The sequence below is a fragment of the Panthera pardus genome, unplaced genomic scaffold, assembly GCF_024362965.1.
Source record: "Panthera pardus isolate Hobbes unplaced genomic scaffold, ASM2436296v1 HiC_scaffold_16, whole genome shotgun sequence".
In the NCBI taxonomy this organism is placed as follows: Eukaryota; Metazoa; Chordata; class Mammalia; order Carnivora; family Felidae; genus Panthera; species Panthera pardus.
Window position 1 is genome coordinate 12,085,374 of NW_026526721.1, and position 16,595 is coordinate 12,101,968.

The following is a 16,595-nucleotide window of genomic DNA, read 5'->3' on the forward strand; positions in this document are numbered from 1 at the left end:
GGCAGGAAGGAGAGAGACCAAACAAGTCACCTCACAATTTCCAGGCAGGTTAGTTCAGCAGCTCACTAATCATTTGAAAATCATTCTGCTTTTCGAAGCATTTTTACAGACACCTGATGATTCTCGCAGGAGCCCTGTGAGCTGGGCATTTTTAAAAAAAATCCCTGCTGTAGGGGCGCCTGGGTGGCTCAGTCGGTTGAGCGACCAACTTCGGCTCAGGTCGTGATCTCACAGTTTGTGAGTTCGAGCCCCGTGTCGGGCTCTGTGCTGACAGCTCAGAGCCCGGAGCCTGCTTCGGATTCTGTGTCTCCCTCTCTCTGTAACTGCCCCCCCCCCCCCCCCGCCACTCATGCTCTGTCTCTCTCTGTCTCAGAAATAAATAAACGTTAAAAAAAATGTTTTTTTAAATCCCTGCTGTAGATGGTGTAACTGAGGCTCCCGGGGGGTAGTGGGTCTGTGGGGTTGACAGCGTGCCTTCAGACAAGAGAGGCAGAGCTGCACCATTAGTGGCTGGCTTCTAGAATTCCCTCCAGCTGGATCAGGCTTCCAGCAAGCCAAGAGGAGGCCATGATGGGGAGGGTTGGCGACTGGGGTAAAGGATGGAGGGCCAAGCCTGGGCCAAGCCAGTATTGACGAGTTGATGGATTCCAGCCAAGCCTCAGAAGAGAGGGCTCACGGGATCATGAACCCTCACCAGCCCCCTCTGGCAGCGCTCATCTTCACCCTGAGGACCCCCTCTTTCCTGCAGCTGAGGTATCATCCTGGCACGTTCCTCCTCCGTCCACATGCTAGGCAGGGGCTCTCGGGCTTTCCCCTGCCAGCAGGAAGAGGAAGTGAATGAGAAAGGGAGATCTAAAGCCTGGGACAGAGTGGCCCATACAGCACCCTATACATCTCCCTTCCAGAGGCAAGGGCGCCCCGGGATCAAAGAGCTGGAAACACGCATGCCGCCCTCCCCCGCAGAGGGCCTCTCTTTACTGGGGGTGTCCCTGAGGGCTTCCTTGAGCTCTTGACCTCACCACCTTGCTGTCTTGGGAAGGAGAAGTCCCGTTCCCTGGCCAAGGTCACCGTCAGTCGGACATGCTGGTCAGTGAAGTGCTCTCCAGAAAGCCCGACAAGAGAGCTCTGGGTGGCCGTGCGGGCCCAGCATGGGCACAGGATTTGGCGCTTGTTGAAACTGGTGACTTGGATGGCCCCTTCTGCTGGACCGGAGCTCCAGTGGCATGCAAAGTGTGACAGCTGGCAAGGGCCGGCGAGTCATTATAGCTCCTGGCAGGGGCCCCGAGGGCCGTCTCGAGGGGAGGCAGCTGCTGTGGCCTCCCACATTCAGGACATACTTGGGGAACAACTTGCGTCCACCATAACAACCACTCTTGTCTTTGCCTAAAGGGGCCTTGTGTGTGTTTGTGTCGGTGACTCCTTTCGCCCCCAGGGAGGTGTGTGTGTCGGGCTTCCTTTTCCTTGCACAGAAACCTAAAAGGTCTCCCGCCTGTCCTCTAAGCCTGCTGGCCACCCCCGCTCTGGATCAAGAGGCTCGAGCCTTTGGCATGGCAGACAGTGGGGACCCGACCCCCTGTCGTCCCCGGGGAGACCGTCCTCTTGGAGAAGGTCAGCTGAGCGCAAAAGGTTTGTCTTTGCTGCAATGTGCCGTTTACGCTGGCTGGAGCTTGGACCTGCGATCCAACCAGAGGGCTCGCTTCTTAAAGTGCTACTGTCTTCAAAGACGGGCAAAATTCTTCGGAAAGTTGAGGTTTCAAGCGAGTTGTTGAAACACACACCGTCACGATGAGACGTGGCCGCCACCGCTGAAGGCACCGTGTAGCGGGTTTCATCCCAACACAACTGTGCCTGGAACGGGGAAGACAGGGCCGGGGGGGAGGGTGTTGCTGCAGGGAGAAGGGCCCTCAGCTCCTTTCTGGGTGGAAGAGAGTAGCGGTAGAGAACACGGGCAGGAGAAGGTGGATTACCCTCCGGTAAGTGTTCTTGGATGGAGCAGCGCTCCTGAGAGACGTTTCGTTCCCTCTCACCTGCGGAGCATCTTGGCAGAATCTGTGTTACACTTAGACACGGTTCAGGTCAAATAAAGATTCCTGCCGGGAAAGAAAATTGGAAAAGATAGGAATTTTGTTCATTTTCCAAAGGGAGCGCCGGTTGATCGAGTTGTTACGAGCTCACAGGATGCTCATAGTGACCTACTGTGTCATTGTCACAGTTATCCTCCCTTCCGGCGTGGAAGCACGTAGGCGGTAGGACAGCGTTCTCTGTTCTGGTTAAAATGCCACCTATGATCACTGGGTAGTGTGTGTGTGTTTCACAAATATTATAGGAACATCTATTTTATTTTATTTAAAAGTTTTGTTAACATTTATGCATTTTTGAGAGAGGGAGAGGGGCAGAGCATGAGTGGGAGAGGGACAGAGAGAGAGGCACACACACACAGAATCGGAAGCAGGCTCCAGGCTCCGAGGTGGCAGCACAGAGCCCGACGCGGGGCTCGAACCCACGAACCACGAGATCATGACCTGAGCCAAAGTCGGACACTTAACTGACTGAGCCACCCAGGCGCCCCAGTGTTTATTTTTGAGAGAGAGAGAGAGACTGCAAGGTGGGGAGGGGCAGAGAAAGAGGGAGACAGGATCCAAAGCAGGCTTCCTGCTGATGGCGGAGAGCCTGTTGCGGAGCCCGAACCCACGAACCACGAGATCATGACCCGAGCCGAAGTCGGACACTCAACCGACTAAGTCATCGAGACCCCCCAAGCTTATTTATTTTTAATAAATATCATCTGAAGGCCCGATTTTAATAAACTTTACTACTTAAGATTATTTCTAAGTCTAAACTTGTGACTTTTCTTTTTGTATGTGGAAAAACGTTGAAAGGAAGGGGAAACAATTAGACGGCATCTGAGTATTTTTCAGACTCCTTTTTAGGAATAAAGGATTGGTTTGGCTGTTGGTGACAGAGCTCAAGCAGATGGACATATGGGATTTGGGGGTTTTATTGATTTTGTATTTTTTTTTCAAACTCAGGGTGACCTAACAGAAATAGAAATCCTCATTGCTTTGGGCAGACCAAAAATATTCTCTGAGTCTCCCCAAAGTCAGGAGCTGAAGCCAAATGTTCCAAAGGCTTCCATTGATACAATGAAAAGAGACAATTTGCTTGGAAGGCTGTGGCTAATTTATAACACAATGTCCAATGTCATGGTTAGTTTTGTTGCAAAAATTTGGCAGTTGAACCTAGAGTCTCAGGCAGCCTGAAAAGATGCGAGCGGTTCTGGCCGCAGCATCTCTCGCTCGCTAGATGTTCCAAATGGTTCAAACAAGCCCTTTCATAGAGACGTGGGGCCAAGTGCGCTCAAAGGAATGAGGAAAACAAAGGTGGCTCTGAAGTCATTTCCCCGCACTGGGTGCAGCCATCCGGTTTCACTCTTTCCCCATTGAACGGGCAGGAAGAGTGGGGATAAAGAGAACAAATAGACCGATGTGTTTGGGGAGAGAATGGGGAGAGGCCAGGGCGCTGAGCTGCTAAACTTCCATTCTAGGGTTTCAGAAAGGAGTGAATGATGAATTATAGAAACCTGAAAGGTAATAAAATATGGGTCACTGAAGCGCTGAGGCCAAGTTCCTAAAACACCTGCAGAGACAGAAGGTTCTGGAAGTCAGTGTGGCCCTGCCGTCGTCCGGGCAGGCACCCTGCCTGAGGCACAGAAGGGGACTGTTCAGAAGCTCACCTGTTGTTTTCCCGTTGGCTCGCAGTCCTTCCCCGGCTGTAAGAGCCGGCGGCTGGATCTGACTCCAGATGAGACCGCCGGGGGAAGAGAAAGATCTCTTTCTCTTAAGGAGACCGGAGCTGGGAGGCCACCGCCTTCCTCTCCAGAAGGCGCTCTGTCTGACCTGGAAATATTAGCTTGGGTGGTGACGGCTATCCACGTTACACAGGCACATCTCCTCTGCTATAATATTCTGAGGGTTTTCTGCTCAAACTCTCAGCCCCTTTATGTCTTACAAAGAAGAGTCCTGAGCCTGAGGTTGGGGATAAGAGCCAGCTGCCTTAGCTGTACTCCTCTGAGCCTCAGTTTCCTCGTCTGTAAAATGGAAAGAATAGTATTTATCTCCTAGAGTGGCTAGAAAGGTTAGAAGGAAATAGAAGTCACGGGCCTTGTCCAGAGTGGGGCACATAGTAGCTGCTTAGTAAAATGGCCACAGTAGCTGGTATTTACTGAGCACTGGCTATGTGCCAGGTACCCCCCAAAGACACTTCTTTTGTGCTTTTCATTCAGACTCAGGTGGCATCCCGGTTTTGTGTCCTTTACGCACATGTTTTCTCTGCATCAAGGATCTGGGGGGTTCTAGCCCCTTCGGTCCCCGTGCTTGCTGAACACTGTGGATGTTCTGCTCGTGTGGCTCTGTTTCGGAGACACCGTCCTGGACCCACCGAACCAAAACGCAGCAGCATCTTGCCGAAGGAATTACAGAAGTGTGACTTCAGTCTCATCCCAGACAGCATCTGAGAGAGCTGTAGCAGGCACTTAGAGGCCAGACTGCCTGGCTTTGGCTTGTGTGAGAAATTTGGACACAGAGACATGTAAAGATGAAGGGAAAGATCCTGGTGATACTTTTACAAGCCAAAGAACACCGGACGTTGCCAGCAAATCACCAGATGCTGGGGAGAAGGATGGGACAGACTTGGAAGGAACGAGCCCTGCTGACACCTTGATCTTGGACTTCTGGCCTCCAGAACCGTGAGACAGCACATTTCTGTTCCTTAAGCCCCACCTCATGTGGTACTTTGTTCCAGCACCAGAACTGACTGCCTAAGCTCTAAGGTGACCCCTCCTCTGGGGCAGTGGGTGGCCAGAGGCCAGGCTCTATAGTCAGACCGGGGCGGGGGGGGTGGTCTCCCGCTCAGCCTCCCCCTTACAAGCTTGTGAACTTGGGCAGGCTTCTTGACCTCCCCGTGCAAGGTTAACTCATTTGCAAAATGAAACTCATGATTATACTTCTGTTTACAGGCACTCTTTAAAGCAAAGATTAGATGAAGCCGAAATCAAGAGTTGGATGCTTAACCGATGGAGCCACCCAGGAGCCCCTGAGAGTCTGTGTTTCTAGTAAGCTCGCAGATGAGGCTGATGCCCGTTGGAAGACCGTATTTTGAGTAGCGTGTAGCAAGGACCAGGGTGAGTCACCTGGTCCCAACTAAGAAAATGAGACTATGTAAGAATAGCGTTTTTAAAAGGAGCTCTCTTTCCTCATCACTTGGGCACATGGATGTCTGGTGAGGTCTCCACCATGTTTAAAGCAAGAGCAAAGTTGGCTATGGAGAAAAGGATGGGGAATTGAGCAGGGGTGGCTGCCCTACAGCGAGGAGGTGAGGTGGACAGATACAGATGGATGGACCTGACACCTGGGATTTGTCCTGCTCAGGAGGGAGGTGGTAGATAGATGAGATGTGGGAGGGGCAGGGTAGACAGGACGTGGGTCAGAACATGGGCCAGGCCCTCCTTCTGTGGGGCCCTTCACTCTGCCTGGAAGCCTCAGCCCCCGTCTTCTCAATTGGGCTCTTGGAGCAGATATGAACCTTCTCAGACCACCCATCCTAGTGGCAACCCCTCCCAATGGCCACTGTCACTCCCGCCTGCTTTATTTTCTTCCTGGCACTCGCCAGCAGCTAAAATGGCCTCATCCTGTGCTCGCTTTGGCAGGCATGCATGCTAAAAGTAGAACCATTAGAACAGAGAAGATTTTCATGGCCCCTGCGCAATAATGACCTGTGAATTCGTGAAGCTTCCGTTAAAAAAACGAAAAATAAGATAAGAAATAAAACGACCTCGTCACTTACTTGTCTACTTACTTATGCATGTCTGTTTTCTTCCACTCCGGAGGGCAGACTCTATGGGAGCAGCATTCGCTTCTGTATCCCGGTGCCTTGAACGGGGGATAGGCCCCTCCTTGGTCCTCAGTGAATATGTGAATGAATGAGTACACGGGCCCCTTCTAGACAGACTGACCAAGTTCACTGAATGTCTGTGCAGAGCCCTGGGCCAGGTCCTTTAGAAAGCGTGGGCTCCCTGCCTTCCGGTGATTTATAATCCACCTGGGGATATGAGGTACCCATGTGGACACCTGACTAGCAGCGTCAGATGGCGAGGTTTGGCTGAGCAAGGAGGTCTGCCTCTGGGGGCCGGTGGAGGTCATCAGAGCTGCCCTAGACCAGAGTACCTGGGGTCTTGTTCAAGTGCAGAGCTTGGGTCAGGGAACCGGGGTGGAGCCCGGTTGCTTCTTTGGGACGCTGGGGGGAGCTTCGTTATGATCTAGTGCTCAGTCCATGCTGACGCTGCTGGTCTTAGGACCCTAGAGCAAGGGTTGCTCGAAGCTGAGGCTTGGAGAAAGGTCTGGCAAGCAGAAGGCAGGGCGGCATTAGGGGTTGAGAAGGGGCAGAACTGCCGGGGTAGGAGGGACTGGGAATGCGCTCTGATGGCTGGAATGGTGAAATGGGAACAGGATGGAAAGACAAACCAGGAGCAGGGGGTGTGGGAAGGGCAGTAAGGGAAAGTCCCCCAGCCACCGTCACCACGGCATACACCCCCTCTGCAATTTTTAGGAGGGGTTCCTAGAAGAATTGAGACACGGTCCCCGCCTTCCTCTGCTCTGTCAACATTAGAACATGTTTTCAGAAATGTTGCAAGCCGGGATTGCCCAACAGGGTCTTGGGGGAGAGGCAGAGCAGGCTCTATGCCAGATGTTGCCGAAGGAAGAGTTTGCGGGCGGATGTTGTGCCTCGGCGGCTGCATGGCCAATCCTGACCACCTGGGATGGGCACGTTGGCTTCCGAGGAATACCCTTGCGCTTAGTTTTTGCAAACCGCGTTCACATCTCTTACCTCATTTTAGCCTTACTTTACCCCTATTGAAGTTGGGAGGGCCACTGCCCATTTCGCAGTTTTGGAAACCGAGGCTCAGAGAGAGAGGGAGTCAGGGCCAGCCCACTATCACTGGATGCAGAGCCCGAACTAAGACAGTCAGGGGAGGATTGCTCCCTGTTTCTTTCCCTTGCCTCCATGCTCACAGATGTGAATGTGTGCACAAGACCCGCAGCCTTCCACCAGAGACAGCCCTCCCCAGAAGTTGTGGACTGACGGTCTCTTGGTCGGCAGAGCTCTCTTGCTGTGACGGGATCCACTCTTGCCAAATGGCTGCTGGAATGCCAGAGTATTCTAGAATTTCCTGAGGGTGGGTTTGGCCTCCATCAGCCCCCCCGCCCTTCCCCTTTGGGAGAGAAAGGGGTGCAGCTGCGGAAACTGGCAGGACTTCCCACATTGCCTGGAGACTAAGGTCAGGGCCAATTTTATGCTCCTTCGTCCCCTATTATGACCTTTATTTCCCTGGCACACGGCAGCTGCTTGTGTCCAACGGAGGCGATGGGAAGTATTACATTGTTCGTAGCACTCCAGAGGAGTAGTAACACCGTACCCGCTGACTTGATTCTTCCCGATTCTAACAGCGGGTCCGTTGAAAGTGGTACAGGGCATTTGGGGCAAGTTTTCACTTGCTGTGATAGAGCGGGGACTTGCCTGCATTTCTAGATCCTCGCATGCTCATCAGTAACGCAGGGCCGATGGCTTTTTACCAAAAGAATTGAGGCAGCTCTCACACTTCACATCTAAAAGCCTGCTGTGCTGAGAATACAGGGGATTGGAAAGGAGCACTGTGGGTACCAGCCTGGATCAAAACCGTGCCTCTGGCGGGGACAGTGGCTTCCAGTTTGCTCCCTGCACTGAGCGCGGCTGGAGCGAGCGGGCCACTCCCACTGGCTGCTTCCCCACGCCTCCGTTGTACGCTTGCTCTGAGCGGGTGTAAAACAGAATTGAGGCAGAGGGGCTTGCTCGCTGCTGCTGGAATGTCCCCCCGAGGATGGCGTCTGGGGCACCCCTCTTCTCTGCCACCTTTCCCCTTTACGGAATTCCAGGGCTGCCTCAGGAGTGTGGCTTCAGGGTATGTTCACGGGCCTCTGAAGGTTCACACCATACACACCAGCAGCAAACAGCCCAGACCCCATCAGCCACTTCTCTTTGCAGACATCTGCTAGCAACCTTAATTGTTGCTCTCTTCCTACCCTTTTCCTCTCCAGCTCCTCTCCCCACGATTACACCCAGTCCCAGCCCAGGCCCTGAACTTGCCTCCCAGAGCATCCCTCTGCCTTCGAGCTGACAGAACTCACCCTCTTCAGAAGATTTCTCTCTCCTCTGCGAGTGCCCTTGAACCCATCACCGTATGTCTCCGAGTCAAATGCAGGGCATGGGGCATCCGGGGTTGGGTCTCAAGCTGGGTGGCCTCAAAACCCAGCCTCTTCTAAAATCAGTGCAAGAGGACTGTCTACAAACAGGTTCTGGGCTCTGACCAAGTGCCCTGGGTAGGATTCTGTGTGCCCCGTGGACCGTATTGCTCCCCTGGTCTTGAACTCGCCTGTTCCTTCTGCTGAGATGCTGTGTGGACATTGGAAACATCACACTGAGGCTCCATCATAGTTGCACCTCTGTGACAGCCTCTGCCCTAAGGAGGAGATGCTATCTATAGGGGAATTAATTGGTCATCAAATCTTAATCTTTCCAGTTCCCTGTGGTCATGGTCTGAGCCAGAACCGCCTCTGAATGCTCAGAATCAGGCAGCTTGCTCTGGGCCCAGGCTTTAAGGGCCCCGCTCCAGTTGTGCTCTGGCTGTATCTCTCTCCATGGGGAGGGGAGTGCCTGGGGCCAAGGGGATGTGGCCCCCAGAGCTCATCCCCTCCCAGGCATGTGCATGAAGCCTGTAGATGGGAGCGGGGAGAGAAGGGAAAGGGATGCAGGCCATGGGGCCTTCTTTCTCCTCCTCCTCTTGGAGCCTCCCATGTTAGGATCAGCCTGGTCCAGCCCTTTAGTTTTCACTGTCTTCCGGACAAATGAGCAACACTCAAGCTTCCTCCAGTGGAAGGAAGACCACTCCAGCCCTAGTTCTTAACAAAATGTAAATCGGGTCAGGTCCGTGCTTCTCATTCAAAGCTTTTGGAGGCTTTCTGACATACTCAAAACGAAATCCAAAGACCCCAAAGCTCTACCCAATCCTCTCCCTGAGCTTTTGTGCTTGGAAACCGGCCGCCATTTTGAACTCCAGCACCTTTGTTAGAGGGCCACATGGAGAGAGAGGCCCTGCGACGACACGGGGCTCTGGCTGCCTCTCCGATGCCTCATCCTGCCACCCTCCATGCCCTGCAGCCCTGCTCCCCCCGCCCAGTCACTGTGCTCCAGCCACACAGCCCCCATGGGCCTTTCAGCAACATCCAACCTCATCCCTGCCTCACACCGTTGCTCTTACAGTTGCCTCTCCCTGGGGCACCCCCAGAGCCACAGGTTAGTCACATTTCTGCAGGTCCTCTCATCCCAGATCCCCTCCCTGCCCTATAGCCCTATAATGACTGGGGCCCCTTTCTCTGTAAGCTTTGTTTTCTGTCCTACACAAAGTTATATTGCGAATATTTTGTTCTCAGGGCCTAGGACCGTGCCTGGGACTTATAAAGTCCCAGGTAAGTACTTTTAGAATGAATGAGTGAGTGAATCCCAGCCCTCATGTTCCTTCATCGCCTTTATACCGTTTTTCTGCAAAAACAAACATCTCTGCCACACATCTGTTTACAGATACCTTTGCAGATTTGGGGAAACTAAGTGTCCATAGTGGATACGGTAACGGAGCCCTGCTCCCATTCTCTGCTTCTCTTTTCCCATGTGGGGCATGGGGAGCTCCCACTGACCACTATCTTTCTTTCCTAGATTACTACACAGCCTCAGGCAGACAGTGCTTGCCTGCAGTCGGCCTCTGGTTATCACTGGATGCCAAATCCTGCGGGAGGCCGACTCCAGCCTGCTGTGAAGACGGCCAAACCTTTCCCTTTCCTTTGCTGGGCCTGTGCTAGTCCCCACCGAGAATCAGCACACTAAACAGCTTCCCATTTCTCATTTGGGACTTCCCCCTGGGACTGTTGTTATCAGGCTTGAGCAATTGCTTTCATGCTGCAAACTGCTTTTGTTCACTTTTGCACTAGGGAGAATTTTCCATTCTTGGCAGGATGGTGCTGGTCAGTGTGCGTCCTTTGATAGCACTCTTGGGTGGTTGAGAACAAGCTACGAATCTTCAGGGTCTGGAGAAATACGAAAGTGGTGCTTTCAAGCTGTGAAGTGTGGAGGTAGTTTATTCTACCGCAATATGAAATTGAAATAACCCCAACCCTTGTTTGCACATAGCTCTTGTCTGCATATTCTAACTGGGAAAAATATTTCCATGGGCCTGACCCACCCTTGACCACATAAAACAGGAAGAGCTCTCTTTCCCTTTGGGCAGGGGCCATGGATCCTCATCGGTACTAGATTCCCCTGAATAAAATGGAAAACACAAATAACAGTAGCTGAAACAAGATACGGTTTCCCCCTCTCTCTTATAAAAGAAATCTAGGGATAAGCAGTACCAGGGCCGCTGTGGTGAGTGCCTCTAGCTGTTTGTTCTACTATCTTAGTGTTTGGCTTCTACCCTCAAGATCACCTCACAGTCCAGGGTGGCTGCTGGAGCTCCAGCCATTAGACCTACATTCCAAGTGGTAGGAAAAGGAATGACAGAGGGCAAAGAAGCACACCACCCAGCCAAATCAGCATCCTTTACATAGCCTTTGGTCTCATTAGCCAAAACATATTGATCACAGGGCTAAACCTAGCTGCAAGGGATGCTGGGGAATGTAATCTCATGGCTCAGCCCCCTGTAGCCCTAAATAAAACCAGGATTCTGGTGCCAAGGAAGAAGGGGTGGTAATAAGCGGCCAAGTGAGGATGAAGTTCTGATAGAGCAAGAGGAGGAAAAGAACAGCAAAGTAGAGGGGACCTTGTCCCAAACGGCTGCAGAAATAAGCTGGAACCTCGGAGCTCTCGGCTCCCTCCCACCCTGTGGGCTCTGCAAAGCCTGCCTCCCTGGTCTGCTTGTTTAGCCTCCTTCCTTCTCAACGGTGTCCCGCAAGGACTTCCTGCCATTCTAGCTGCTCCCAAGGAAGCAGGTGCTGCCCTGCGGGGTTCTTGCTCCTGTGGGCCAGGCTACGTCTTTGTCTTGGGTCATATCAGCCTCTCAGCTGCACCTGCTAAGGAAAGGGGCCCCAGCCTTGCAACAGCCTCTCTAGTGCCTTGATTTTGTCTTGATTTTGATACACGTGTGCATGTGCAAGTGTTGGGCTCCTTGTGTGACGTTCTAGGGAAACCACAGTGTAAGGCCACACTCTGCAAGACTCCCCCTGAAGTGAGTTACCCCCCTATTCTTAAACTTCCTGGGCTATTGCTTCTTAGATGGGACACGGGGAGGCAGAGGTGGCTTTGAACAGGAGAGGGTCTCTCTCTCTCCCCCTCTCTCTCTCTCTTTCTCGACCTGGTTCCCTTAGATGTTGAGGGATCTACATGGGCTGGAAGGAGCTTCTAGAAGAAGAAGAAAGATGGTGTCCACCCTCACCCCCGGACGTGGCCTCAGAAAAGCCAGGAAGGCACCCTATTCAGGACCCAAGTTGAGTACGATAAACCGTATGCTGCTTATTTTCTTTCCTCCTTCTGGTATCCTCAGGCTTCTAGTAAAGTCTGCTTGAAAGGCCCCACGTGGCCTCTGCCGTTGGGTGGGAATGAACAGAAGACTGTGTGGCCCTCAGTCAGGCAAACATGTGAGCAGAGGAAGATATGGTCTCTGCTCTGCTCCCAGCTTCTCTGGATGGTGAGCGGTGGGAGGGCAAGTCTCTGCTCTTGATGTCCAGCACCTGCCTCTGCAAGGACCACCCATTCCCCCAGGCTTTGCCACCCATGGCTTGACCTCATGGCCTTCACTCAACAGGCTCGTGTGGAGGGCCTCATGTGATCCCGTGCATCCTCTTCCGTATATGTAATCGAACCTCACATGCGGGAATTTGGGGGGTCATTGCCGACGTCACAAAATTAAGGTCCTAGTAATAACACTTTTTGCATCTTGGTCTTCTCTCCCATCCCGCTAGAATCCTGCCAAGTCACGGGCAGGGCTAGGACTCACCGGCTTGAGTCACGTGGCAGTCGGTCACCTGAAAGGGGAGGGAGGAAAAGCGAGGGAGAGGGGGCCATTCCGGCCAAGGAAACAGATTCTTCTCACAGGCTAACCCCACACATGCATGAAGGGAATGCCCAGGGAGCTTGTCAAGCCCAGCCCAGGGACCTCTGCCCAAATCTGGAAAAGGGAAGGAGTAGGGACTGTACCCCATGCTGTTCCGGGGGTGGCGACTGGGGGCAGAGGGCCGGTGGCTGCTGCCGCCTGCCCGCAAGGCCATCAGGAGGCCAAGGACTGCCCTCTTTTCAGGGACATCTCTGGCTGCCGGTTGGCCTACAAGACAGTCCACCTTCTCCGAGCCACCAGGACCGTTGATTCCCGAGGGGAACACGGCCAGACCCCCAGGATGGCCAGGACCGCCAAGGGTAATGAAACTTCTGCCCAGACATGAATAGATGTAAAGTGACCCACCAGGGGAATAAAACTTCCCTCTCTTTACTGTGGATCGTTTCGGGGAACCCAGCGTTATCTTGAGAACGGCGATTTCATTTAAATGCCAACTTTGGTTGCTAGAAAGAAAGATGCAAGGCATGGGGCATGTGGGTGGTGGGGGGCATGAGTGAACATGTGCCCTGAGCAGTTAGACCCAGCCGGGCCCCATGCTAAGCCTTTTACCCAGGTGGCCTCATTTCATTTAACAGCCCCACGAGGTTGGTGGTGGTATTATTATTCCTCCTTTCTCAGGTGGAAAAACTGAGGCTCAGAGAAGTGAGTTGCCCCCAGCAAGTCTGACTCACGGGAAGGACTTGATCTTTTAACAGTATCGTCCAGCCCTGGAGACAGAAGAGGCTCCCGGGCCACAGCTGGGCCCGATGCCATGGGCTCCCACCCCTTTCCTAGAAAGAAGACCAGGGAGGGACCCTGTTTTCTGGAAATGGCGTCAAACTCAAAGTGAAGAGACTGTCTCCGGCTCTGCCTTGCCCGTGACCTCTCTGGGCCTCCGTGTCCCTACCTGTGAAATGAAGGGCTGCCCTGGGATCCTTCAGGGGTCTTTCTACTTGATGGATCTCTGATAAACTCGTTCACACACAGAGGTGACAACTGAGAAGTCTCCTCGTATTTTTTTTTTTCCTACAAACCTTTGCAGTTCAGCTCTATGGATATTGGAGACAAGCAAGGAAATAGAAAGTTGGGAAATTATTGGTTGGGAGGCAGATGGATGGAGGCCCTTCAGGTAAACTCTGAGGTAACCTCATGCAGGGGGCTTCCCAGCTTCCTTTCACGTGTCTAAGAGATTTGTAGACATTACGAAGGTTAAACATGGCTAGAGGGTGATCGCTCTTATTAACGGTAAAGACAAAATGGCTTTACAAATCTCTTACACCTTTGGAATATGCCTGAAAACCGAATGGCACAGTTTGTCAAGTGTCCCCGGTGCAGATAAGAAAGTATGGGACAGTGTAGAATTATGTGGGATGGTATAGAACAGAATAGAACAGTGTAGAACACTCTGGAACAGTCTGGAAGAGTAGAGGACTGGGCCAGTCCGGGGGCCGAGGCTCCTGTCCTTCTCTTGGATCGGCCATGTGACCTTCGGAATCTCCCGACCCCGTGTGCCTTGATTTCCTCCCCTGCATGCTGGAGTGATGGTAACCTCACCTGCTGACCTCATGGAGGTAAAGGTCACAATGATGGGAAACGCTGACAGAGCATTCAGAGAGGCCTGCCTTGTTGGAAGGGGTTCGTGTTCTCAAAAAAAAGGACACCAAATCCTCCTTTACACACTGAGGGTTTCTTCTAGGGTAATTATTTAATTCACGAGAACCTTCTCAACAGAAATAGGTACTTGGATTGACAGCCCGTCTATTTTCCTTCGTTCTAGGAGAGTGGCTATCCAAGACTGACTTATCCAAGACAAGAAACTCATTGGAGCCACCAGAGGTGGCATTCTTAAATCGTTCTCATCGATAGATTCTGACAGTTTTTGGCTTGCAGGGGGCGGGGGGGGGGGCGCAGAGTGAAGCGATACCCTCCACACCGCTCTCGTGACAGCTGCTTCACGTTTATTCATTCTCTGAAACAACTTTGGATAAAATGAAAATCAACTTTTGTTTTGTTTTCATCTGTGTGGAGACAACTTCCCACCCACGGGTCCATCGTGCAGCAAATGTGTTTCTGCCTAGGAGGAAGAACCAATAAAAACGCGACCCTTCGTAAGGTTGGTTCAGCGTTGGCTGATTATGAAGGCATTGCATGTGCCTTATGGATGCTCATCCTTGTGACACCTGGGAAAGGTGGGAGTTTTCCAGAAGTTGAGATTAAGTAGTGGGTGCCAGGTACAACTGGACGGTGGTGGTTAGCATCCAGGGTAGGATCCGCCTGACTCCGAGAGCCAAACGCTTCCTTACTCTTTGCCATTCACTTGGAATCAGAGCGTCAACCCTGGGCCGACGCAGGTGGACCTCTCTCCTGGGGGCCTTAATGCCAAAGCTGTCTAGTTATTGGAAGCATTGCCCTGACGCCTGGTTGATAGTATGCCTTTCTTCAGAGATCCAGACTGGAGATTCCTGGATTCCCTACACCCTGTTCTAAAAGGGGGAAAGAAAGCTTGCCAAGGATGGGTGGGAGCTCTCCAGCCTCCGTGGGGCTGAACTGAGGACCGGGCATCACAAGCCGGCCTCAAACCATCTTACTGCTTATGGAGCCATCAGAGGGGTTGTGTGCCCCCCTACCTCATCCCCTCATTGGAGTCCTGGGCTGGCCCCTGGGGGTCCTGGATTCCAGACTTCGGTTTGCCACCACTACCTGGGTGATCCCAAGTCATCACATCTCTTGGGTCGATGCTTCAAGGGGTTCAGCTGTCCTCTTAGGTGGGTCAGGTTCTCACTCTTCAAAATAGGCATATTTTTGGAGACTTCAGGCTCCCCCAGACTAGACCCTGTGTAACCGTAGGAGATGAAAACAGACTGTTCCTCTCCATCCGAAACTGATTTCACGATATCTTAGAGGTCACCGTGGATGCTTGGTGGGGGCCACCTACAAGATCGCCCGCCATAATGGCTTGCTCTTTAGCAGCTGATGAAAAGTCAGAGAGTTTCGTATTTTCACAGGGTCCACAAACCCCAATATCTCGTCAGTCTGGGGTTGGGGGTTAGAGCAAATGGTGCTTTCTCATTCTCTCTGAAACAGCGTGTTACAGATGGAATCGTGCCCCTCCAAAAATGATATGTTGAAGTCATCACCCCCGGGACCTCAGAGTGGGACCTTATTTGGAGATTGTGTCTTTACAGAGGTAGACGAGTGAAAGGGGGCCATTATGAGGGGTTTGAATGCAGTGTCCTTACACGAATGGGGAACAGGGACTCAGATAGACGCACAGGGAAAAGGAAGACAATGTGAAGACACAGGGGGAAGCCAGCCAGCCACCAGGCAAAGGGCGAGGCTGGGAACAGGCTCTCCCTCGCAGCCCTCAGAAGACACCATCACCTCAGACTTCCGGCCTCCACAACTGTGAGACAATGCATTTCTCTTGTTCACGCCTCCCCACTTTGTGGCACTTGGTTGGGGCAGCCCTCGTGCACTAATACGTGGTGTGAGATGGTTTGTCGGCGAAAAGAAATCGAACGTGATTCTAAGAGGGGGTAGTGCCCCATGCTCATGTGGCCGAGTACAGAGGGCACATGACACTGGGGACCCAGGGACATTCCACCCCCCCTCCCCAGTTTCCTTTCCTGCTTTTTTCAAAGAGAAGGTGAGACACAGGCTAAGGCTTTTCCCCACTTGGTAGTGCCTCCCGCTTTCATTAATTTGAAGTTATATTTAAACATCGAGATGTTAAGAATTTAAGTTGCCTTTATTTATTTTTTTTTAATGTTTATTTATTTTGAGAGAGAGGGCGTGAGTGGCAGAGGGGCAGAGAGAGAGAGGGAGAGAGCGAATCCCAAGCAGGCTCTGTGCCCAGCGCAGAGCCCAGTGCAGGGCTCAATCTCATGACCGTGAGACCACAACCTGAGCCGAAATAAAGGGTCGACACTTAACGGGGCCATCCAGGCACCCCTCAAATTGCCTTTAAAATTAGCCGAGTCTCACCGAGCCTAGGATTGCTTGATCCGGGCCGGGAACCGTCGGGAACCGCCCAAAAGATAACCTGCTTTTCCGCCGCTGGAGTTTGCGACTCCCCAGCCACATCGTTCTTTGTGTTAAAAAACCAGGGTGCATCCGGCCCAGCAGACGCAGACCCACCCTGTTCCCGAGGAGAGAGCCAGCCCTGGCCTGGAAGTTGCAGGTGACAGTCCTGACCAGGCCGGGAGCCGATGAGAAGTTCATAGGCTGTTAATAAACTGGAACCAATCGGTGAATGCAAGCTGACCGTGCCGGGGGCCGGCTGGGGCCACAGGTCCTTGGGAGAACCCACACTTGTGTTGTGTTTATCTGCATATGGGCAGAAGCATGAAAGCCCCCGGCCCCTCTTGGTGTTTGTTACAGTGAATAGACATATGTCCCTCACACTAGCACGGGGAATATCTAATTA